Source organism: Phascolarctos cinereus, unplaced genomic scaffold (genome assembly GCF_003287225.1).
Source record: "Phascolarctos cinereus isolate Bilbo 61053 unplaced genomic scaffold, phaCin_HiC Scaffold_4;HRSCAF=312, whole genome shotgun sequence".
NCBI lineage: Eukaryota > Metazoa > Chordata > Mammalia > Diprotodontia > Phascolarctidae > Phascolarctos > Phascolarctos cinereus.
Genome location: NW_027555847.1, coordinates 35384801 through 35411404, shown reverse-complemented (window position 1 = coordinate 35411404; position 26604 = coordinate 35384801). Strand labels below are relative to the sequence as shown.

The following is a 26604-nucleotide window of genomic DNA, read 5'->3' as shown; positions in this document are numbered from 1 at the left end:
CAAGTAAAACTAATGTAGCCAAGATGAGAATGAAAGCAGAAAATGGGAGAGGAGTGGGATTTATAGACAGTTTCTTGGATAAAAGCCTCATATTTCAAATATATAAAGAATTTTGTCAAATTTATAAAAATATGAGTCATTCAAATGTTGGAGGGGAGATAGGAAAATTAAAAAATGAATGTAATATTGATGAAGTTGTATGCTAATTTAACCATTCTGGAGAGTGATTTGGAATTATGCCCAAAGGGCTATAAAACCTTGCATTCCCTTTGACCAAGCAATACCACTACTGGGTCCATATCTCAAAGAGATAAAAAAGGAAAAGGACTTAGGTGTACAAGAATATTTATAGCAGCTCTTTTAGTGGTGGCAAAGAATTGAAAATTGAGATGTCCATCCGTTGAGGAATGGCAAAACAAGTTTTGCATATAATGCTCTCAGAAAAAACATGGAAGCCTTACATGAACTAATGCAAAGTGAAATGAGCAGAATGAGGAGAACATAGTACACAATAACAGCAGTATTACATGATGATCTACTATGAATAACTTAACTATTCTCAGCAATACAATGATCTAAGACAATTCTGTAGGACTAATGATGAAAGGTGCTGTCCATCTCTACAGAAAGAACTGATACAGCCTGAATGCAGATCAAAGATACTTTTTCTTTACTTTCTTTATTTTCCTTTTTTATGGCTATGCTTTCTTTCACAGAACAACTTACATTAAAATGTGTTTTACATGACTATACATGTATGAACTATGTGAAGTTGTTTGCCTTCTCAATGTAGGGATGGGAAGGAAGGGAGGAACAGAATTTGGAACTCAAATGTGAAAAAAAGAATGTTAAAATTGTTTTTATATGTAATTGGAAAACAATATCAAATAAGATTTAAAAAAGAATATGTCATTCCCAAATTAATAGATGGTCAAAGGATATGAACAGGCAGTTTTTGGAAGAAGAAATCAAAGCTATATATAGTCATATGAAAAAATGTTACAAACCATTCTTGATTAGTGAAATACAAATTAAAACACTTTGAGATATCATCTCACACCTCTCAGACTAGCTAAAATAAAAAAAAAGAGGAAAATGACCAAAGTTGGAGGGGACGTGGAAAAATTGGGACAATAATAGATTGTTGAGGGAATTGTAAACATATCGAATAATTTTGGAGAGCAATCTGTAATTATGCTCAAGGATTTATAAAATTGTGTATAAATTTTGACCCAACAATATTGCTATTAGGTCTCTTAGAAGGTGCTTAGGAAAAACATAAAAAGAACCTATATGTTCTAAAATATCTATAGCACCTTTCTTTGTGGTGGCAAAGAACTAGAAGTTAAGAGGATGCTTATCAATTGGGGAATGGCTGAATAAGTTGTGGTATATAATTGTGAAGAACACTACTATGCTGTAAGAAATGATGTGCAGTTTGATTTTAGAAAAAAAACATGGAAAAACTTGAATTAAATAGTGCAGAGTGAAATGAGCAGAACCAAGAGAATGTTGTAAACAGTAACAGCAATATTGTTCAAAGAGTAACTGTGAATGACTAAGCTATTCTGAGCAATATGGATATTCAAATCAACTAGAAAGGACCTATGAAGGAAGATGCTATCCACCTCCAGAGAAAGAACTAAGATATGGAAGTATGTACTGTATGGTTTCACACACACACACATATATTATATTTAATATTATATGTACATATGTGTGAATGCATATATATATATATATACACACACACACACACACACACACACACAGACACATAACTGAGACCTTACCAGGGCCCCAAAGCTAGTAAGTGTCAGAGATGGAACTCAAATCTCAGTCTTTCTGAGTCCATGTCTAGTACTCTATCCACTCTGCCACATTCTCCCATATCGCCTTTCCATCTGTTCTAATTCTTTCCCAAGAGGGTGTTTGGATGAGCAAGCAAGGTTCCCAAATTGCAAATGGAGAAAATACTAAAGGTAATAAGAATTGAGTGACTGTTTATTCTGTTTGACTTCATTGCTGGAAATTCAAGAAGCACTGGGAAAACTTTCTTATTAATTCTTCTTTGAGTTCTATTTTAAGTCAATGACCTATAATTGTCCCTCAGGACATGAAATCACAAGAGTTTTCCATAATCAAAGGCCATGGTTTCTTTGGAGGAATGGAGATGATTGTTTTTGTAAGAACAAGTGGGACTTGATTGAGAATTTCTTGTCTACACAATAATTTTCAGGTAGGGGAGGTTAGGTTCCATTTTTTTATGAGCAAGTGGGACATGGATAGATCAGGGCAAAATTATATGTAATAGCACATGGAGGAGTTTTGCCAAGATTGTAGAGTGAGTTGTTGCAAATGTGATGCTGGTAGAGTATCTCTATTTCCTTGGTATTGATTGTCTGGCCAAAATTAACACATGGCCTCTTTATTGTTGTTATCAAATCCATCAATCACTGCCTTCTAGTTCCCTGTTGTCAATGCATCACCAACTACTACTATGCTTTGTCTTTTTCTACCCCTTACTGGACAACCTCTCATTTGATAATTTCTGTGCTTTTACTATATCATTGGTGCAAGGACAAGCAGCTCCATCCTTCTCAGATACACTTCGATAATACACACTTTTTTGGTTTATTGTCTCTAAGGGGAATCTGGGAACTTTTTTATATGACATTCCACTAATGGTAGGACTAGCTCTCTCTTCAAGTACTCAGGCTCACAAATCTTCAAGCTTACTATGTTTTTTTAAATTAATTTTTCTTTTATATTCTGAATAAAAATAAACATTTCAATATACAAAGACCATGCGCTTAGAAATGCCTGACACATAGTAGGTACCTAATATTTACTGATTCTTTAAACACGGGAGTGATTGTGTAATCAACTATACTTCTGCTACATACAATTTATTTAAGGCATATTTATATCATATTGATCATATCATATCATGATATGATATATGATATGATATGATATGATATGATATGATATGATATGATATGATATGATATATGATATGTACGTAAGACTACTCATGAGGAGAAATAGTGGATTGGTATCAGTGATAGATATGTAGAAAAAAGTATCATGAATCTTATTTTAGTGCACAGAAGAAAACAAAAATACAAAAGGGAACACAGGACAGTTTTGTGATGACCGTGTTAAATGGCACATGCACACACACACAGCTATGTATATATTATATACATATAATAAATATACATATGCATATATATATGTGTATGTGTATGTATGTAATATGGGAGGTAGCCTCCCATACCATATAGGTGGCACAGTAGGTAGAGTGCCAGGACTAGAGTCAGGAAGACTCATCTTCTGGTCTCAGACACTTACTAGCTATGGGACCTGGGCAAGTCACCTAATACTGTTTGCCTTAGTTTCCTCATCTATAAAATGAGCTAGAGGAGAAAAAGGCAAACCATTCCAGTATCTTTTCCAAAATCACCCCAGATGGGGTCGCAAACAGTAGAACATGACTGAAATGAATAAATAACATATAGTATATTTATGTATGTATGTTTATTTGTATACATATATACAAACACACTATTCATATATATTCAAAATATATGATATGTTTAATTGAACACATACATGTAATATATCTATACACATAAGGCCTGGGTAAAATCCTTAACACATACGAAGGAAAGATAGACACTGAAAAAGGTGTGTTTGAATCTAGAATTCATATTGAATCAGTAGATGGAAGTCACAAATAGAAATACCCTGGTGTCTTTCAGGCAAGATAAATTGAACTGAAAAGATATCAAGGAGCAGGCTGTGGATTAATAAGTTGAGATTTCCTGGCATCTTGAAATCAAAATTCAATGGGAAAAAATAATTTATAGCAACTAATTACACATATAATCCTATTGTTAATGCACTTCCTTGCAATGGTAAAATGGTATGACAGTTGTAGAAAGGATATTTGGGAAAAATAACAATCTAATACTCACAAAGTGTCTTAAGAATCTATAGAAAAATTAACCTGCTGTGCCAAAAAAGGATGAATACAGAATTTGCTAGACATTCATAGAATATGTGATGACCTGAACATCTACAGAAATGTTTTTATTTTTTTAACTTTTTCTTTTTTAAATAGTATTTTATTTTTACAGTTACATGTCAAGAACATTTTTAGCATTTATTTTTAATATATTAATTTATTTTTACTTTTCAACAATCATTTCCATACACTTTGAGTTTTAAATTTTTCTCCCCTTCCCTCCCCACCTCACTACCCAAGATGGCGTGCAATCTGATATGGGCTCCACATATACATTCCTATTAAATGTATTTTTACATTAGTCATGTTGTAAGGAAGAATTAGAACCAATAGGAGGAACTGCAAGAAAGAGGAAACAAAACAAAACAGAAGTAAAAAAAAAAAAAGAGCAAATACTATGCTTTGATCTGCATTTAAACTCCATAGTTCTTTCTCTGGATGTGCATAGCATTTTCCATCATGAGACTTTTGGGGATGTCTCAGATCCTTGCATTGCTGAGAAGGGCTGAGTCTATCAAAGTTAGTTATCACAAAACATGACTATTACTGTGTGCAGTGTTCTCCTGGTTCTACTCACTTCAGTCAGCATCAGTCCATACAAGTCTTCCAAGGTTTTTCAGAAGTGTGCCCACTCATTATTTCTTATAGCACAATAATATTCCATTACATTCATATACCACAACTTGTTCAGCCATTCCCCAATTGATGGACATCCCTTCAATTTCCAATTCTTTGTCACCCACAGAAAGAGCTGCTATAAATATTTTTGTGCATGTGGGTCCTTTTCCCATTTGTACAATCTCTTTCAGATACAGCTTTAGAAGTGGTATTGCTGGGTCAAAGGGTGTGCACATTTTATAGCCCTTTGGGCATAGTTCCAAACTGCTCTCCAAAAGGGTTAGATTATTTCACAACTGCACCAACAATGCATTAGTATTCCAATTTTCCCACATCTTCTCCAAAATTTATCATTTACCTGTTTTGTCATGTTGGCCAATCTGATAGGCATGATGTGGTACCTCAGAGTTGTTTTGATTTGTATTTCTCTAATCTAGAGTGATTTAGAGCATTTTTTCATATGACTATAGATGCCTTTAATTTCTCCATCTGAGAACTGCCTGTTCATATCCTTTGATCATTTATCAATTGAGGAATGACTTGTATCCTTATAAATTTGACTTAGTTCTCTATATATTTTAGAAATGAGGCCCTTATTGGAAATACTAGTTGTAAAAATTCTTTCCCAGTTTTCTGCTTCCCTCCTAATCTTGGTTACATTGGCTTTGTTTGTTCACAAACTTTTTCAATTTAATATAATCAAAATTATCTGTTTTGCATTTCATAATGTTCTTTATCTCCTGTTTGGTCATAAATTCTTCTGTTTTCCATAAATCTGACAGGTTAACTATTCCTTGCTCTCCCTATTCACTTATAATATCAGCCTTTATATCCAAATCGTGGGCCCATTTTGAATTTATTTTGGTATAAGGTGTAAGGTGTTTGTAAGGTGAAATGTTTTTAGAATAAATAGGCATCTATCCGCCAAGCAGTTATAGTGACTGATAACACATCAATACCACACCACTTTTAAATGGCTTACCTCTGGAAGTTGTCTATGAAACAACTAACATGTGAGAATGGAAACCAAAGCTCTCTGTGGATAATATCTGCATGAACTCAACCAAGAATTATAAAGCAAATGGCCTAGCTATGCAGATTTGTTTCTGGAAATACAAGGGTCTATGATGGCAATTATAGATCATATCATTTTCATAGGTTATCCTTAAGATGGCTAGATTCAGGGATCAATGTAGATTGTGCAAGTAAGTTGGAGAGACTGATGAAAAACATCACTGTAGTCAGTAAAAGATTAGCTATCCTCTACCAAATAATAATCAAATTAACTAGTTGTTAGAATTATATGTTAGAAGTTTTCATTCATGAGCTGACAAATGACAAATCTTCACAATATGTTATTTGATCTTCACAATAGCACCTATCTTACAGGTGCTATGATTACCCCCATTTTCAGATGAGGAATCTGAGGTTAAGAAATGTTAAATGGTTTGCCCAGAGTTATCCCTCTTAAATGTAAGTAATAAGATTTGAACCCTATGGAAATAGGCCAAGCCTACTCTGTATTTACTATGCCACTGGTCAGGTATGTTGTAGATAAAAATCTTGATGAGGCTAGAGCTAAGATTAGGTTAATTTAAAAGTCCTTTCTCATTCTGAGATTCTAGGGTTTTAAATAAAATTAAAAGAAAAATACATGCTGGTGGTGAACATTTTAAAATTAAAAAAAAAATTCCCTGCTGTCATTACTCTGAAGAATAATAATATAGATATATTAAGATAGTCAGCCTCAAATGAAATTAAATTTCTACAAATATTTTGTGTTCAAAAAAAGCGAAAGCACAGTGAACATATGTTAGACTGTCTCCATTCCTTTGAGCAATGTCAAGAACACTTCAAATATAAAGATAGTTCAATTAAACATTTATATATAAAGTGAGAGGGTAGGACAAGATGTCCTAGAAAGTCCCTTCCAACTTGAAATTGATGATCCTATGATCACCTGGGACCATTCTATTTTGTATTTGACAAAGAATGACAGAATTAATAAAAATAAAATAACCTTTCTCTTCTCTACAATCTTGACTGGCTTCATGATTTTTTTTTGCTATGATGCTTTTTGGAAATAATAGGTCATTGCTTTTAAATAACATATGGGAGCTTAAGTTTTTATTCTGTGTGTGTATATATATATATATAAATAATGTTTTAACAAAGGCAACCTTTCATATAGCAAAAATACTCCACACACCATGGGATTTGATTATTGACCATATAATCTCTATTTTTTTTAAAGATGTTATTATCTATTAAAGAAGTAACAACTGCACATTCCTAAATTCCAGATTATATCTTTATAGACATCCAGTCACAAATTTGGGAATAAAAATTCCATCATACAGTCTAGAATCTCAGTGCTAATCCTCCATTATTAGAAATAACAGTAATTAATTATTTTTTAAAAGAACCAAAATATAATATCAATCCTGCTGACAATTAGCACCATTACTTACACTTCACATAGACAATTATGCACATATCACTGCACTACAGACAACTTCTGAATTATAGTTACAAGAAGAAACTCCCCACAAATATCACAAATGAATAAAATACAAAACCATTATCAGTACTTGCCAAAAACACACATTGTACTGCTGAAAACTCAGAAAACATATACCAAAAATGAACCTGAAAGTTTATACACAGTATTACAAAGAATAAACTATTGAAAAGCTATCCCTTTCTTTTAAAAAGTCTTATAACAAAGTATTATAAACATTCTTTTAGTTGATTCCAAGATTCTAAACCCAAAACATTCATCAAACTCCCTATTTTACCATACCTTAAATTATGCTGCCATAGAATCATAGTGCTTCATTTTCCCAAACAATAATTTCCCAAGAAACAGAATGATACAGTAGATAGAACCTTGGAAACATGAAGACCTGAATTCAAGTACTGCCCCTGACATATACTAGCTTTGTAATCATGAGTAAGTATCCCAACTTTTCAGTCTTCCAGGAACCTCTTCAAACTCTAACTTATGGCAGAGTTAGTTGCAAAGAGAGAGTTTACACATACAAAAAATTGCTCCCACCAATGAAATCACATATCCAGAGAACAACCTTCACTAACCCCATCCCCTTCTAACCCTACTGAGATTTAGTGATTTCAACTGACACGAGACCAATTGTACCATATTTACATCCATGATGTATTAACAAAATTGAAGTGGAGGACTCATGATACAATTACCTCATGGTATGTTTGGGATAATAGATGCTCATTCTGAGTCATATCTGTTATGAATCTCTTCTTTGATGAAGGGTGGAAGAAGAAAATAACTAGCAGCTGAGGTAACTGAATACACCAGCTGTCCAGTGAAAAGGATTCACTCCATCATTTATTTGAGAGCTTGTATTAAGTACCTATTATGTGTGGGAGATACAAACACAAAAAGGAAACTGTCTCTAAATGTAAGGAGCTTACATTCTACTGATCAGTCTTGATTAGAGTTAAAAATTAGCCAGGATAGCAATCTGACTCATCTGCTACAAACTATTGATTGCTAAGGAGACCAGCAATATAAGAAATTGTGAGAAACTGCCAAGCAATCCTTCAAATATCAGTTTAAGTATCTTTTGGAGTAGAAGATGAAAAAAATTTCTACCACCCTAGATGATCTTTCATCCAACACAGACTCTCATACATTTTTCCATAGTTTGAAAATATAAATATAATGAAAAAAAATTCTGCAAGTGGTCAGGATAAAGACTTTCAAATATAGTGAAAAGAAATTCAAATAACACAAGACTATTTGGTAGTCACTAGTAACAACAGAAGGAAATGGAATAATATGTTCTGAGTAGCAAATTAATTCAAGATGTCACCTAAATGACATACTCTGCAAACTTGAGTATAATCATCATCATCAGAGAAATTTGAGACATTATTGACAAAAGAAAAAAAATTAGTTATGAGTAAAATATTGAACTTGAAAGTATCCCAATCAACAGAAACAAAAGTAAATGACACAATTATTCAGGAAAGGATATATAATAAGATGAAATATCATATTTCTGTTTTTTTAATGTAATAAAGTAGCAAAAATGCTTTCTTCATATTAATAATCTGCCCTTTGAATGAGCCCACAATTCCTGTTACTCCAATCAAAAGTCCCCTCTCTGGCTACTGTTCCCCTTTATGTTTCTAACTATGAGAAATCAATGCTGGGACTTAAAGGAACTGAAAGCCCATTCTTTCCCCAGTCTTTGTGATTTGTGGACAAGTTTCATTGCTGGGGGAGCCTACTTCCAATTAAGGAAATTAGGCTCTCCTTTCACACACTTCTTGGCTAAACCTCACTGCTGGTGTGCTGTAGATATTTTTTTTTTAATTCAAATCTATTATCACCCTACCCCCAAAACAGGAGAAATAGGAACAAAGGTAATAAATGTGCAATAAAAATGAGGTAATTTATTCCAACATAGAAGATAATGATAAATATAAGGAGAACTACAATGCATATGAATGGAATGAGTTAAACAGGATTAACAAAATAAACTGGATTAAGAACTAACCACACAATTTCTAGTAAAATTCTCTGGGAGTCTAATATACAGACCTGTTTCAGATAAGGTATAATTTTTAGGATTGCTAATTAGCCATTTTTCCTTCTCACTTCTCCAGTGAACTATGCAAACAATCTTCTGGTAAAAAATCTACAAGTGAGATGGCCCAATTGGGGCAGTCTTTTCTCTCTTGTGGTCATTGTCTCAGATATAGACACTTCTATTATCAGCCCCTGCCACTCAATTGGACACCACTGCTACTCCTATGCCAGTGGATATTGCTGCCATCGTGTGTGGGGGGGGGGGAGGAGGTTATGCTGCTGCTGCTGCAAATCTAGACTTCTAGATATTTTGAAACTTATGAAGCCCCATACATAAAGAATAGAAACACAAAAGAGAAGCCATCCCAACCCAGACACAGTCTTCCCTAACCAATACATATGCACGTTAACTTATGGGATTGTGGGGAAGACAGAGTGGCCATTCTTCTTCAAACCAAATCTTTAGCTGCAGTCAAAATTATGTGCACTATTAGAACCTTTAAAGGAAAGAAGAATGTCAGAGAGATGTTACCTTTTTTGCATATCCATTAAGTTCTTGCTCAGCAGGTTATTACAGAAATCTCATTATTTTGTAGTATATGAGCCTAAATCTTACCATGGCCAATAGCAGTGCTATTCCTCTTCTCCACACACACCTGTCATGGTGATTGAAAATTCTCCATTGTACTTGTGGAACCCACTCCATGTGTTGTCTCCCCCTACAAGGCATTCTTAATCTTTTTTTCCCTTATTTAATATTTTATTTTTCCCAATTACATGGAAAAACAATTTTAACATTCTGTTTTTTTAATTTTTAGTTCCAAATTCTCTCCTTTCCTCCCCTCACTTCCCCCATTTAGAAGGCAAGCAATTTGACATAGGTGATACATGTGCATTCACGCAAAACACATTTCCACATAAGTCATTCTGTGAAAGAAAACAGACAAAAAAAACCCCAAGAAAAATAAAGTAAAGAAAAAGTTATGTTCAATCCTCATTCAGGCTCTACCAGTTCTTTCTCTGGAGATGGACAGCACCTTTCATGATAGGTCCTACAGAATTGTCTTGGATTCACTGTATTGCTGAGAATAACTAAGTTATTCATAGTAGATCATCATACAACACTGCTGTTACTCTGTACAATGTTTTCCTGGTTCTGCTTCATTCATGTAGGTCTCTCTGTTTTTTTTTTTCTGAGGTCATCCTGCTCATCAATTCTTAAAGTACAGTAGTATTCCATCACATTTGTATTCAACAACTTCTTCAGCCATTCTCCAATTTATGGACATCCCCTTGATGTCCAATTCTTTGCCACCACTAAATATATATATATATATATATTGATAGATAGATAGATAGATATAGATATAGATATAGATATAGATATAGATATAGATATAGATATAGATATAGATGTAGATGTAGATGTAGATGTAGATGTAGATGTAGATGTAGATATAGATATAGATATAGATATAGATATAGATATAGATATAGATATAGATATAGATATAGATATAGATATAGATATAGATATAGATACAGATATAGATATAGATATAGATATAGATATGTATGTATACATCGGTCCTTTTCCATTTTTTTTATCTCTTTGAGAGACAGACATAGTAGTGGTATTACTTGGTCAAAAGGTATGCATGGCTTTATAGCCCTTTGGGCATAGTTCCAAATTGCTCTCCCGAATGGTTGAATAAGTATACAACTTCACCAATAGTGCATTGGCATTTTAATTTTCCCACTTCCTTCTCAACATTTGACATTTTTGTTTTCTGTCACATGGGCCAATCTGACAGGTGTGAAGTAGTAGCTCAGAGTTGTTATAATTTGCATTTCTTTCATCAATAGTGATTTAAAGCATTTTTCATATGACTATAGATAGCTTTGATTACTTTGTCTGAAAATAGCCTGTTCATTCCCTTTAATCATTTGTCAATTAAGGAATGGCTCTTATTTCTATAAATTTGACTCAGTTTTCTATGCTTTTGAGAAATGAAATCTTTATTAGAGAAACTCACAGTAATTTTTTTCACAGTAATGGTTACCAACCATGTATTTTCCTCCATTCCATTTTCCCTGTTTATCCTGCTCTCTCCTTTTACTCTCTCCATTCTCAAAATTGCTTTGTTTCTGACTTTTTCCTCTGCTAAATTGGTCTCCCTTCTATCAGCTTTTCCTAGTTCTCTTATCCCCTTCTCTTCCTATTTTCCTGTATGATAAGATAGATTTCTATATCCCAAAGAGTATGTATATTATTCACTCTTTGAGCCAGTTCCAATGAGAGTAAGGTTTATGTGCTTCCCTCCCCACTTCCTCCTTTTCCCCTTCCATTGTAAAAGATCTTTCAGGCCTCTTTTATGTCAGATAATTCATCCCATTTTACCCTTTCCCCTGCTGTCAGTACATTCTACTTTCTCATCCCTTAATTTTAGTTTTTTTAGATAATGATGCCTTCACATTCAACTTGCACCTCTGCTTTCTGTCTATGTATACTCCTTCTAACTGCCCTAATAATGAGAAAGTTTTTAGAAGTTACAAATATAATTTTCCCATATAGGAATGTGAACAATTTAACTTTATCAAATCTCTTATGATTTCTCTATCCTGTTTACCTTTTTTATGCTTCTCTTAAGTGTTGTACTTGAAAGTCAAGTTTTCTATTCAGCTCTGATCTTTTTATCAGGAATGGTTGAAAGTCTTCCATTTCATTGAATGTCTATTTTCCCCTAAAGGATTATACCCAATTTTGCTGGGTAGGTGGTTCTTGGTTGTAATACTAGCTTTTTTTACCTTCTGGAATATCATATTCCAAGCTCTCCAATCCTTTAATGTAGAAGCTGCTAAATCTTGTGTTATCCTGACTGTGGCCCTATGATATTTGAACTATTTCTTTTGGCTGCTTGCATATTTTCTCCTTGATCTGGGAGGTCTGCAACTTGGCTATAATACTCCTGGGAGTTTTTATTTTGGGATCTCTTTCAGGAGGTGATTAGTGGATTCTTTCAATTTATAGTTTACCCTCTGGTTCTAGAATACCAAGGCAGTTTTCCTTGATAATTCCTTGAAAGATGATGTCTAGGCTCTTTCTTTGATCATGACTTTCAGGTAGTCCAATAATTCTTAAATTATCTCTCCTGGATTAATTTTTCAGGGCAGTTGTTTTTCCAATGAGATATTTCACTAGAAAATATTTTCTTCAATTTTTTTCATTCTTTTGATTTTGTTCAATTGTTTCTTGATGTCTCATACAGTCATTAGCTTCTTTTACCCAATTCTAACTTTTAAGGAATTATTTTTTTTTTTAGTGACCTTTTGTACCTCCTTTTCCATTTGGCTAATTCTACTTTTTAAAGAATTTTCTCTTCAGTGAATTTTAATATATATCTTTTTTCCCATTTGACCAATTGTGCTTTTTAAGGCATTCTTCTGTTCATTGGATTTTTACACCTCTTTTACCATTTTGCTTTTTCTGTTTTTAAGATGCATTTTTTTCCGTATGTTTTTTGGTGCCTCCTTCACCAATCTGTTGACTCTTTCTTCATGATTTTCTTGCATCACTTTCATTTCTGTACCCAATTTTTCCTCTATCTCTCTTACTTAATTTAAAAAATCCTCTTTGAGCTCTTCTATGACCTGAAATAAATTCGTATTTTTCTTTGAGGTTTTGGATGTAGGAATTTTTACTTTTCTGCCTTCTTCTGAGTGTGTGTTTTGATCTTCCTTGTCACTAGAGTTAACTTTCTATGGTTAGAAGTTTTTCCTGTTGTTTGTTCATTTACCAGGTTATTTCTTGACTTTTAACTCTATTTTAAAGTGGGGGGCTCCTTTTCACAAGTGGAGGGGGTACTGTCCTAAGCTTCAAGTTTTTTGTGCAGCTGTTTTCAGAGGTAATTCTGGGGACCTGTAAGTTTTTCTTTCTTTGAAGGCGGTATGATCTAGGGAGAGATGTATTTACTTCTCACACGTACTCTACACTGGTTTATGAGTGATCACAAGCACACTTTTCAATCCTAGGACTGTGAGCATGTCCTTACTCTCCTGCAGCTGCAAGCACTACTATTCTAGTGCTCCTCCTCACACTGGGAGTAAGACCCAAGATTGTGAACCAGATCCAAGTATAGGCAATGCAAAAGAGAAATAACCAAAATAAATTTACCTTGTGTTAGGTCAAGTCAAGTCAATAAGCATTATTGAGTCTACTATGTATGAGGTGCTGTGCTAAGTATTACAGGTGTGAAGAAATGAGGGGAGGGCCAGGGGAAAAGTTGTACCTGTTCTGAAGGAGCTCATAGTCTAATTGGAAAGAGAACATGAAATACTTAGGGGACATCAAACATAGTAGCAGGAGAGATTTGCAGAGGATAGCCAGAAGGATCATGGAAGAGATGGCACCTAAACTGGGCCTTGAATGAAAGGGAAAAAATTAGCAAGTGGGAGATATGTTAGATGTCTTTTAGAGGTCTAGGAGATTGTGTGTACTTAAGTGTGATAAAGGACAGGATACGAACGGTGAACATTGAGTAATTTATTCCATAACGTATTATGTACAGATGGAGAGTGTGACATAAACTAAGAAAGGAAGATTGGGGCCCGATATTTTGAAGACCCTTGAGCATGATAAAGAAGAATTTGCATTTTATTCTACAGATAGAGAGAACCATTGGAGAAGTATGGGCCAAAAAGTGGTAGGACCAGACCTGAGCATATCTTATTATCATAAGATAAACTTATTAGTTGGGTGGTGATACGAAGAAGGTAGATCTTATTCAGCACCTGCTTTCACTTTGAAATATAGCATGAAGAGGTTCAAGGAAAACTTAGATAATATAGCCCATTAAAAGATTACTATTAGATATTAAGGAGGTTTGTGAGGTAGATTTTAGCCATTCATGGTGAAAGTCAAGGACAACTAGTCTGTCAATATAACATGATATTTAATGTTGCCAGGAGATTTAGAATATTGAGCTAAGAGAGATCTTGGACCCTATTCCAATGGCAATTTTTAGGTTTATAATCTTCTCTACTTCTTAAAATTGAGTTGGGTATGCTTTATATTGCTTATCCAAGTATATCTTCCCAATGCAATGTAAACTCCCTAAGGGTAATGATTGTTTCTTTTTATGTCCAACATCCTGGTACATGGCACAATAGTAATAGATAGTTAATAAACATTTGCTAAAATGAATTGAATTAAATTGAATTTTGCAAACACTAGAAACAGCCACAGTCTACCAGGCTTCCTATATACTCTTCCCTCCCACTCACTATCACCATATACTCTGACTTCTGACAGCCTCCTGGCTGTTTCTCAATCAAGACATTCCATCTTTCCACTCCAAGTGTTTTTTTTTTCTGATTATCCCCCATGCCTGGAATGTCCTCCATCTTGGACTTGTTGACTTCCTTCAAGTCCTATCTATAATCCCACCTTCTACAGGAAGCCATTTTCAATTCCTATTGCTAGTACCTTCTCTCTGTTGATTATTTCAAGTTCATCTTATACATAACTTATTTGTAGGTAGATGTTTGCACATTGCCTCCCTCATTAGATTGTTAGGCTGCCCAATTCAGAGATTCTCTTTTGCCTTTGTCTAGATCCCCAACACTTAGCACAGTACCTGGGACACAGACAGCATTTAATAAATATTTATTGACTGACTGACTGAGAAGAAATCTGGACTAGGAAGCAGTAGATTTGTCTTAGCTCTTCTGTAAATTTCACCTTGTGACCTTGGCAAATCATCTCACTTTTCTGGGCCTGCATTTCCCTCTATATATAAAAAAGAGGATGTTGGCCTAGATGATCTACAAAAAGCAGCCTGTAAGCATGAAAATGCCATATAAATGTGCTATTTTAGAGATTACACTAGGTAAGGGTACTGGACTTGGTATCACGAAGACCTGAGTTCAAATTCTACCTCAGACTCATTAGCTTTTTTTGTGCCTCAGTTCCTCATCTACAAAATGCAGATAATAACAGCACCTATATCCCAGGATTGTTATGAGGATCAAATGTGATAATGTACATATATATATATATATATATATATATATATATATATATATATATATAGGCTTCACAAACCTCAAAGTGTTCAATAAGTGATAGGTATCAATATTGTCATCATCACTATCTTCCTCCAAAGTAGAGTAAGATAGAAGGATTGAAATATCTTGTCTTCACCAGAAGGGAAATCCTAGATCACCTGTCAGAGCAACTTGAGTAACCAAATGCCCAACACCTGCCACCAGACCCACAACCACCTGCTTCTAGAAACTGTGTATGATGAGTACTAAGACTTCTGTCTAGTCCCTCTGGAATAACCTTCCAGTTCATGAACAAGATGTCAAAGAAAGGAAAACAGACATCAATCACACAAATAAGAACCATGATAGATCCTCAGCTGTCACAGATGTTAAATTTCACTTCATTCATGTTCCACCCACATTCTCATACTGGATATAATCATTCATTCATTCACAAGTGTTATTTGAACACATATTACCATCAAAGAGCTACTCTAGATGCTCCAGAGCAGAGAAAGAAGAAGATCACTTCATCCTTGCCTTCCAAGTGACTATAATTTAAATGGAAGTTAACCCTAGAATGCAAACTACTACAGTGCCGAGCCAAACATTGTCAGTAGCTTCCATTTGAAGCTTCATATCACATGATGTGATAGTGGCATTTTTCTTTGTGACTCAAGATCTCATAACTTCTACACAACTGTAAATTTTTAAAGTGAGGTTTCATTGAATGAATAGTTGGGAATAAAATATTTCAAAATAGTTCATAACATACATAAATTATGTGTATATATGCACATGTTCACGTGTATGGGTGGCTGGGTGTCTCAGTGGATAGTGCTAGGCCTGAAGTCAGGAAGATGCATCTCCTAGAATCAGATATTTACTAGCTGTGTGACCCTGTGCAAGTGCTGAACCCTGTTTGCTTTAGTACCCCATCTGTAATATAAGCTGGAAAAGGAAATGGCAAGCCACTCTAGTGTCTTTGCCAAGAAAACCCCAGATGTGATTCTGAAGAGTCAGACACTACTGAAATGACTTGAACAACAAAAATGTGTGTGTATATTTACATATATGAGTGTGTGTGTATATATATACATACATATACATATATGTGTATGTATGTATATGTGTGTACCTGCTCATATACTGATAAATGCCAAATTCTCTGTAAGACCAATTAAAATATTGAAAAGGTATAGAGCCAATCCATGTGTTTTTTGAAAGATCCCATAGCATTATTTGAAGGCTATTGATGTTACTGCATCTTCAGGATAAGATTATTGCCTTGTTAGAAAATCTTTCAGGATAATTCAGGCATTGGATGTCTCTGAAAAAATGTTGCATAGCAATGGTACACTTAGCAATGGTGAACACTTTCTGCCATCAAAAGAGTTATTATCAGGACAGTCTCATATCTGGCTCTGTAAATTCACAATCCCACTTCATATCTTGCATTTCAGAGAGATATGTGACAAGAGAAAAAGGATTCATCCCACATCTATAATGAGGGACAACCAACTTGAAGATGGTCTGTGGGCTCCGTTGGCAGCCACTCAATGACAAGAGAAATCACGGAAATCCCTAGCATATTAAGTGTACACCATATCACAAATTTATGGCTGGACATGGACTCAGATCTCTTGGGATGGACAGACAAGGATAGATTGTGATTATCACAATTTAAATACTGTACTCATATAGATGAAATCACAAATCTATTAGATTATTGGAATATTAGGGAACATTGTATATCACTTTACCTTAGAAAATGTAATTCTAACTTAAAAATTATTATAAAATTTACTATGGAAAAGAGTTCTATTTTGAAGTCTTATGAGTCAACTTCTACTTGAGATTCAGCTATCTCTACCATTTCCTTCTCCTGCCATGTTTCCTTACTTGCTTCCAGAAAATCTATAATATGTAATGATTTCAAATTAATACCCCAATTCCCTAGATTCTTTAATGAATTCAGATACACTTGGGGATCTGACCAAGGCATCTGTTCATGAATAGTGGAATTATTACTGAGTCCTGATGGAGAAGGCAAGATGCCATCTTTTCCTGAAAGACATCCCAATTGAGAAATCAACTGCCTCATGCCTGAGTTGTCTGGTGTCAAGGTTTTTTACAGAGTTGAATTCCTCCTGACTTTTTTTTTCTTTCAAGGTCCAAAGCACACCTTCCCCCATGCCCCTCCCCCACCACACACATCCACACTTAAATTGTTATCTCTGTAACTAGGAGGAGAGAGGAACCTGGGAAACCCAATTCCCTGCTAATATCTACAAAATGGCTTTATCAGATATTTCAACAACTGACTTTATTAATAATTATCCCAACTCCAAAATTACACAAATACTTTAAAGTCATATTTAAACAAATCTGGCAGCTCCTAAATGCCTTCCTCTGCCAAGAAGTTAACATGTGATCAATCACTATCTAGTCTACATTGCTTCTGGTTAAAGTAGCCTAGGCCCAAAAAGAGAAAAATTAAAATGTGTTCCATGCTAGCCTATGCTTCTGCTACAGCTGCTATGTATTCAGTTTCAATAGCCATCTCTTGCACTCAAAAATAAAAACAAAAACAAAAACAAAACTATTTGCTGAAAAGGCAAATGTTTGGAGAGGACAAGGGACATTCCTTAGTTTTTCTTGCCAGCAAACCTCCGTGGAGTCAATAGTGGTATTCAACCTGACTTTTTCAGTAGAAAGAAGTCACCAGGAAGTCAACTCAAAGTCCAGTTTTTTGGATTTTGTTTCTCAGATGGGAGAATTTTACCACAGACCTTGACAATTCACAGGATTCTTGTCATCCCAGGCCTGGCCTGAATCTAAATGGATGCCTGTGGCTGGGATTTGAAATGGCTGCCACACAGACAGCTTCCACAGCTGCTTGCCAAGAGCAGCATCCTGACCCCATCACCTACAAGGCACAGCACACAGCTAGTGTTATTCACTGGCTGACTTCCTTCCACCTCTCTGAGTTATGATGGCCTCACTGTACCAAGGCTTACTTCCTTTGCATTCAATGCTTTGCCTCCTCTTGAGCAGCCTACACAGTTTCATACAAGTCACTTCCAACAGACAATTTCCTATTTTTTCTACCATATTCCATTCCTTATATATATAAAAAAAACAAACTCAAGTAGGTAATGATTTAGATTTTTTTAAATAGCAGCAGGAACGGGAAAGATTTTGGGAGAAAAACAATGGAAGGATTAAAAGAACAGGAGTTTATTTTCAGGGGTTAGGGGGAGGTGTAGGAATACATTCTATCTCAATTTCAGGGAGCTCCAGTTCTTAAGGAAATGGGGCACTCAGTGGTTTCTCTAAAATAGACAGCTCTGAATAATTCACCCACAAGGTCTCTACCTCTGGTTCATTTTCCAGGCAAAGAACCTAAGAAGAAGGTGAATCTAATTATTCTGTAGAGCTTTCATCATAACACCTTTTTATCTATTCCAAAATTAGCTATATTTGGGCCTTCATTATATTGAAATAAGCTCTAGTTGGTATTACTGGAGAAGAAATCACAGACTATAGACTTAAATCTGGATGGGGCCTCTTTAAGGTCATCTAGTTCAATCATTTATTTTATCCTTGAGAAAAATGAGGCCCAGAGAAGTCTAGAGACTTACCCAAAGCCATGATTTTAATCCAAGTCCTCTGTTTCTATCACTGATCATTCTGCCTTCAGTTCAAACCTGCTTCTTCCTGTATACATCCCAAGGCCAACCCAGTGTCCAATGAGTTTGCTTAGAGTTGCCCATCCAGACCATTGTTCTGGGTTTAAAGAGATTCTTGTACACTCTCACTCAGGTCTTGCTTGCTCATTGAGAAGGAATATTTGAGAAAAGTTTAGGGGTGAACATTCGACAAAGGTTAGGAGTGAGCTTTGTGATCAAGTAGAGCATAAATGTCTTAAGAAGATCAAAGCCTTCATTTCAATTTCACTGACATAAACCTATAAACCTCTCACTCTCCTATGGATCCATACTCTCATTGATGTAGGTATTTCCCTCCATTCATGTAGATGGTGACCCAATCATGGCTTGGATCCACGTCCATTTAGATATTCTCCATGGTAGAGGATTGGGGTTTACCCAATGTGTTAGAAGCTTTACTCCTATCTTCCTGATAATGCAGGGATACTAATAAATCATATAGGTTCTCCATCTATTAATCCTTACAAGTATTTGTAATCAGCCCCATATATTTTTTCAAGCATACATTTCACTAAACACATCTGTCACTCTTCTTTGCATAATCACTCATTTGTATCACTCAGACAACAAATATTTATTAGAACCTGCTACGTGCCAGCTCCTGTGCTTGGCCCTTGGGATATAACCACAAAGAATGAAACAATCCCCACTCTTAATACTCATACATGCTAATGGGAGGAAGAACAAGTATATGTTTGTGTGTGAGTGCATACATGTAATATATATGGATATATAAAAATATATATGTATGTATGTATGATATGAATAAATACAAATATACACAAATTAGTTAAATATAAAATAGTTTGGGAGGGAAGGCACTAGCACTTTTGAGCATAAAGAGATACTTCAGAAGATGATTTCTGAACTACATCTCTTTTTAATATTTCATTTTGTCTGATTACATGCAAAAATTTTAACATTCTCTGTTTTAAAATTTGAGTTTTAAATTCTCTCCCTCCATCCCCTACTCTCTCATAGAGAAGGCAAGTAATTTGATACAAGTTATACATGTCCAGTCATGCAAAACATGTTTCCATATTAGTCATGTTGTGAAAGAAAGTATAGACCTTCCCTAAATGAAAACACCAAAAAAATAAAGTTTTTAAAAAGTATGGTTTGATTTGCACTCAGACTCTATCAGTTCTTTCTGTGGAGGTAGATAGCAATTTTCATCATTTGGAATTTTCTTAGATCATTGTACCACAATTTGTTTAGCCATTCCCCAATTGATGGGCATGCTCTCAATTTCCAATTCTTTCATACCACAAAAAGAGTTACTGTAAATATTTTTGTACATAGAGATTCTATTTTTTTTTCCTTTTTTTCCCTTTAGATCTCACTGGGATACATACACAGTAGTGCTATTTTTGAGTCAAAGGGTATGCACAGTTTTATAGCCCTTTGGGAATAGTTTTGAATTGCTTTCCAGAAAGGTTGGATCAGTTCACAACTCCATCAACAATATATTAATGAACCAATTTTCCCATATCCCCTCTCACATTAGTCCTACACATCAATCAATCAGTCAAAGTCTTACAAAAGTTTTCAGTCATTTTTCAGTCATGTCTGACTCTTCACTGCCCCATTTAGGATTTTCTTAGCAAAGATACCTTTCCTCCTCCAGCTCATTTTACAGTGAGGAAACTGAAGCAAACAAGGTTAAATGACTTGTCCATGGAAACACAGCTAATAAGTGTCTGAGGCCAGATTTGAAATGAGTCTTACTGCCTCTAGGCCTGGAACTCTATCCATTGTGTCTCCTACTTGTCAAGAGGCGAAATCCTTGGTCAGTTTGAGAGTATTGGAAAACCATTGGATGAAACGAAATGAGACACCCAGGAGTATGTTCGGATTGGTTGAGGAGACCGATAATTAAGCATCTGCTTGCATATAGGAAACTTACAGCCAAGTCCCCGAGAAGATGTTGCTTGGAAGGGAGGAGAAGAGCCCTAGCCCTGGCCATGCCTTTAATCTCCCTCTAACTCCATGTTGGCTGGAGGAGGGCCTTTTGAATATTGAAGGGACTGGAGGATTTGGGATTTCCCACTGGCATCTTAGTGCAGTCTTGGGGTCAGCAGGTGACAATATTCCCATTGGGAATCAAGGACAGATTGCATGCAATGAGGAAAGACAGATTCAAGGCCCTACAAGGAGCCCAACAGAAAAGCTCTATCCTACCTAAGGGGAATATCTTGAGGACACCAGCAAAAGGACTTCTAGAAGCTATGAATTATCCCCTTTTCTGCATGCACTCTAAGCTAGAAAGCACCTTCCCCTGCACTCCATAAGTTCTGGTAGGAAAATTTGTCACAGAATTGTGGGGAGATAATATGTACTAATTCTGTTAATGATACCACTGTTTTAGAAACAATATCTGTTCCTAAAGCTACTTGAATCTAGTTGATTAATTAATACCAGTGGATAATCACTGAAGGAAACATGATGGTGGGGATTAATGAGTTATAGAATTAGAAAGACATCACACCCTCCTCCCCACCCCCCAACCCCCACTTAGCACCTAGCATCTCAGGGATATTCCTAGCACCCTTAGGTGAAATATAACAGCCACCCTCTGGGGAACTGACCTACCAAGGAGGGCAGGATTTGAAAGTGTAACTTCAGAGCACATTTAGTAGCACTCAAGAATATTGGGGCTAAGAAGGTGAGAAACCTAAACGATCCCGGTATCAAATTGCTTTTAACTTACCCCAATACAGAAATTTGGGTGACATTCTCAGTAGAAATCCCGATGTGAAACATCGAATGGGCGTTAATACATTCCTGGATTTTTTTTCTTTTCTTTTTCAAGACTTTCAAAAGGTGCCTCACCCTCCTTCAGATCATTTTCACTTCCCATTTTAAAAAATCCCAATGTATTTTATTAAAGTTTTTCATCATGCATATCATACTCCAATTTCTATTTTTTTAACTGAAAAGGTTTGATTAAATCAGCAGGTAGCAACTGAATAATGTTTAAGGCTCTGTGTGACTGCAGCTGACTTTTTCCTCTCTTTTTCTAATTTTTTTTCATAAAAGGATTGTTTTCTTTCCCTTTTCTTTCTGATCCCAGGGCAGTTCAGCTTTACCTGGTGGTTCATTTGGTCACAGTATGTCCCACAGAGGGTCTCTAGATTAAGCAATTCACAATGCCCCAAATTAGTTTACTTAATCAAAACTGACAGAAAAAAAAATTAACCTGAGAGAGACAGATTTTGCAGTGAAAGTGGGAAGCGTGGCTGTCTTTGGTACACACCACAGCAGGCTTTCTGGACTCACCGTAACTTGTAGAAAAGTTAAAATAATAATTTTCAATAATAATAATACCTTACACATCCATAGGGCCTTTTACCTGCAGTTACTGCAAGACTTTTTATGACGTATGTATAGCACTCTGTCACCCACCACTGAAATCTAGCTACCTTTGGGGTAGAACGGAATGATCTCTCAGTGGCAGCAGCATTACATAACATTTTTTCAAGACAGGGACTGAAGAATTATGTCTCTCATTGAGACAACAAGGGGAATTTTTGAGTGGGAAGAATACAATTACCCAAGTTTCAATCTGCTGGGAAACTGAGACCAAACATCCTGATACTTAAGAGAAAAGGCATGGAAATGGTGATTGTAGCCAATCTTTTTCTCCATTGATATCAATTATAATATTTATCAAAATGAAATAGATCCAGATTGCTAATACGAGTTTCTGGCTTTAGGCAGAATTTAACTTCTTTTGGGGACAAAGGGGAATATTATTATTTTGGTGAAAAACAACATACTTACACCTTTAATTACCCAAGATGGTTAAAGTTTAAGGAATTATAACAATAAACATAGTAAATTTATAAGAAGCAATGACTAATCCACTCCAATCCTACTAATGCCTATCAGATGCCAGCTACTACAGCAGGCACTGAGGATACAAGAAGGAAATACTTCCTTCAAGTAGCTGATTTTCTCTTGGGAAGAATACAATGGATGAATGGCTAAGTATATACATAATAATATGAGAAAGACAGCAAATCCCAAGAACCAAAGGGACCAGGAAGGGCTTCCTGCAAAAGATGGTGCATGGAGGAAACATACTTAAAATAATATCCCAGAGCTAGGATTTATGATTCTCCAATTAAAATGATCAATTCAATTCAGCAAAGATTGAAATGCACATGGGACCAAATAGCTGCAGAGGGTGTCATAGGATTTGATGTGCTCTTGCAGTCACGTAGAAACAACAGAGCCTAATATTTATTTGGATGTTCTTTTTTTTTTCTTTTTAGGCAATTGGGGTTAAATGACTTGTCCAGGGTCACACAGGTAGTAAGTGTCAAGAGTTTGGTCTGAGACTGGATTTGAACTCAGGTCCTCCTGACTTCAAGGCTGGTGCTCTACCCACTGCACTACCTAACTGCCCCTTGGATGTTCTTAATAATCTCTCACCCCCACCCACACCTCTCAACACCTCTAGTAAATCATTTCCATACACACCCCCATAACTTAACTGAATTTATATATGTTGATTTTTTGTATTTTTTCATATCATGAATTCTAAAATTGATGAAGTTTTAGATTCTTGATGCCAAAGCAATAGATTCTGAGTCCCTAGGCTAGTCTTTACCTGATGCAATTTCTTTCAGTGTAAAACAAGGAGGCATGTACTTCTTTGAATTTAAACCAATATTTAATTCAAAGATTTTTATTTCTATATAAGAGAGGCTTGTAAAAAATGATTCTATTGGTACAAATATCAGAGCGCTTAGGACTATTAAAATGAGGTAAAAGTTTTACATTAAGGTGTTCAAAGTAGTAAATTCATAATAGCTAATGTTTATATAGCATCTATTATGTGCCAAGGATTGTGGTTAATGCTTTATAATTATTATCTCATCTGATCTTAGCAACATTCCTAGGAGGTAGGTGCTATTATTATCCTTTTACAGATGAGGAAACTGAGGCAAATAGAGGTTAAGTGACTTGCTCAGAATCACACAGGAAGCATAAGAGGCTAAATTTGAATTCAGATCTTTCCAACTACAGGCCCAGTTCTCTATCCAGTGTACCAACTTAGCTGTTCAGTATTCAAATATTGACAATATTTGAAATTGTGTGGATTTTAATTTATCATGAAACACCATTCTCATGCTCCTACATTGATATGCCATGGTTTAGGTTACATGAATATTTTCTTAATTAAAAAATCTCAGTATAATGAAAATGTAATTATTTTTTCATTAAAAGTAGGGAAGGGAGAAAATCTTATTGACAAAGGTTTCCTGAATCGTTCACAAAAAAAGATACTCTATTTTTTTTCCTAAACAGGGCTGTTTCTGGCCTGATACTTTTTTTCTCCTATTCATATTTCAAAGATAGTTTGTATAGAATGTAAAATATTTGCTACCCCACTGAAACTGGATGACTTTGTTTGCAATGACTTACTAGATATTTCAAAACTAGAACATAAGCTTTCCAGTATCATTTAGTTTGAGGACATGTTAAAAATAAACTGAAGGTGATAATGAGATCAAAGTATAGGCTAGTCTTTACCTGATGGTTTAGGATGCATATTATAGCTGAATTTCTATATTTACCTTTAGAAAGAGAATCAAGAAAAGGATATGTGTCAAGTCAAAGACTGAAAATACTGTTCTTTTTCCCTTAAAAGATGGGTGTGAATTTAAAGTAAATAGCTCTGGTGGAATTATATTTTAAAATATATAAATGCTAATTATTTTTAATATAGAAATCTGTTGAAATAGTTTTTGAAGTAAATATATTTTGTGAAGTAACAAAGGAAATATTGATATTGCCAGGAAATAGGTTAACACTTACGATGGCTTAATGGCGGAAGAAGGAATTGCTAACTGGGTAGCAGTGGGCAGGTAATTCTAGGGGGTTCAAGCCCTTACCTCTCTCCTCTTTGCCCTCAGAAGAGAAAAATGGTACAAAGCATGAGAAAAAACAACATTTGAGTAAGAAAGGTAGTGAACTTTGAAGGAGTGACAAAGAGAAAACAAGGGTAAATGGGACAGACTCTACTGTGTCTTATGGCCAGCAAGGCAAGGAAAGAAGGGGATTTAACCAGCAGAAACCAAGTTATGTTAGTCTATAGGCTATAAAAGGAGGACATGTTCAAGCTGTCGAATGCATTAATCTGATCCAGGAAAACCCTGAAATTGCATTACAAGGGACAGTTATTTCTATAGGAACCGTTATAAAAGGGTGATTGGCTAAGGGATGTCCTAGCAGGATTTCACAACTTTACAGTAGCATTGGGAAATAACATATTATTGATATTATAGTGAAATGGCATTTGTCCAAGAAACTTTGTAAAGTGTATGCCTATGTCTTCGAGAGAAGTCTGTGTCAACTAGATGATAGCAAGAAAGGTGTGTTACACCACTAAATTGGTTCAGGTGAATGGAAGCCAACAAAGAGCATAGGACAGAAATACATAGGCAAAAGGGAAATTAAGTCAGGTGGTTTCAAGAAAGGGAAGGTTTGGTCATTTGATACCTCTATACCCTCACTAGTTGTAGCAGTCACATAACTGAGGAGTTCTAAGAATCTTGGAGTGGGAAGTGACCTCAGAGGCCACTTAGTTTGAGCCTGAACTCGATGGAGAATTTCTACCACATCATCTAATCTTTATTTGAAACCCTCTGGTTAGTACTACCCTCCAGGACTACTATTCACTCACACAAATATAGCACCATAAGGTTTGCAAAGCCCTTTACAGATCTCATTTGTTCCTCCCAACAACCACTATATTCTGCCACCTAGCTCACATATGCATCCTATTCCACTTTTAGCTACCTCTAGTTATTAGGAAGCTTTTTTTCCCCCATCCTATGAATATTGAGTGTTTCAGAAGAAATGATGCCAAGATAAAATCTGCCTCTGAAACTTAGATTCATTGCCCCCAGTTCTCCTCTCTGGAATCAAGCAGGACAAATCTAAATTCTCTATCAAATGAATTCCAGACCTTTAAATCAGAACGATGTTGACAGAATCAAGAGCAAGGATAGAACAACTGGTGTGTCCTCAACTGCACATAATTATCCCTCACATTTGCAGTTTACTCTGATGCACTTGTTATCAAAGTGGCTAGGCTCTCAAAGGTCCTGTCAACAGAGGGGAGATCAGGTAAGTTCTGCCAATCTGGAAAAAAGCTTTAGACGTGGGACCTAAGGTTGCCTGCATGGCTGCTCAATTTTTCAGCAACTGCCATTCACAAAAGCAACCAGCTAGAATTATAACTAGCAATGGGGTGCTTGGGTGCTCATGCCAATCAACACAAAAACTGGACATAAATCAGCTTTGTAAATAGTGACACAAAGATGATTCAATAACCAATGAAGACAAATTTAATTGAAGGGACAGGGAAATTACGAACAATTATTCAGTCAACAGGTATTTATTAAGTTCTTCCTATGGGCCTGGGACTGTGCCAAGTGTTAGGAATACAAAGATGAGGTAAATATATATATATATATATATATATATATATATATATATATATATTATATATATATATATATATATATATATATATATATATATATATTTCAGAAAATTATAGCAATTTAGCGGCTCACAGATGGATATTA

General features: G+C 35.3%; 1 long non-coding RNA gene across 3 annotated transcripts in view; it reads left to right on the top strand.

The window, feature by feature from the left end:
* LOC144456745 (uncharacterized) overlaps positions 1 to 26604 on the top strand; it is a 158060-nt gene that overhangs the window by 86800 nt on the left and 44656 nt on the right. Inside the window, exon 3 of one of the 3 annotated variants that reach the window (XR_013485813.1) lies at positions 16733 to 17831. The exons of the other annotated variants lie outside the window; for them this stretch is intronic. This is a non-coding gene — a long non-coding RNA (uncharacterized LOC144456745). Of the gene's footprint in view, positions 1 to 16732; positions 17832 to 26604 lie in introns of those variants that run through there. 3 annotated transcript variants of the gene reach the window in all.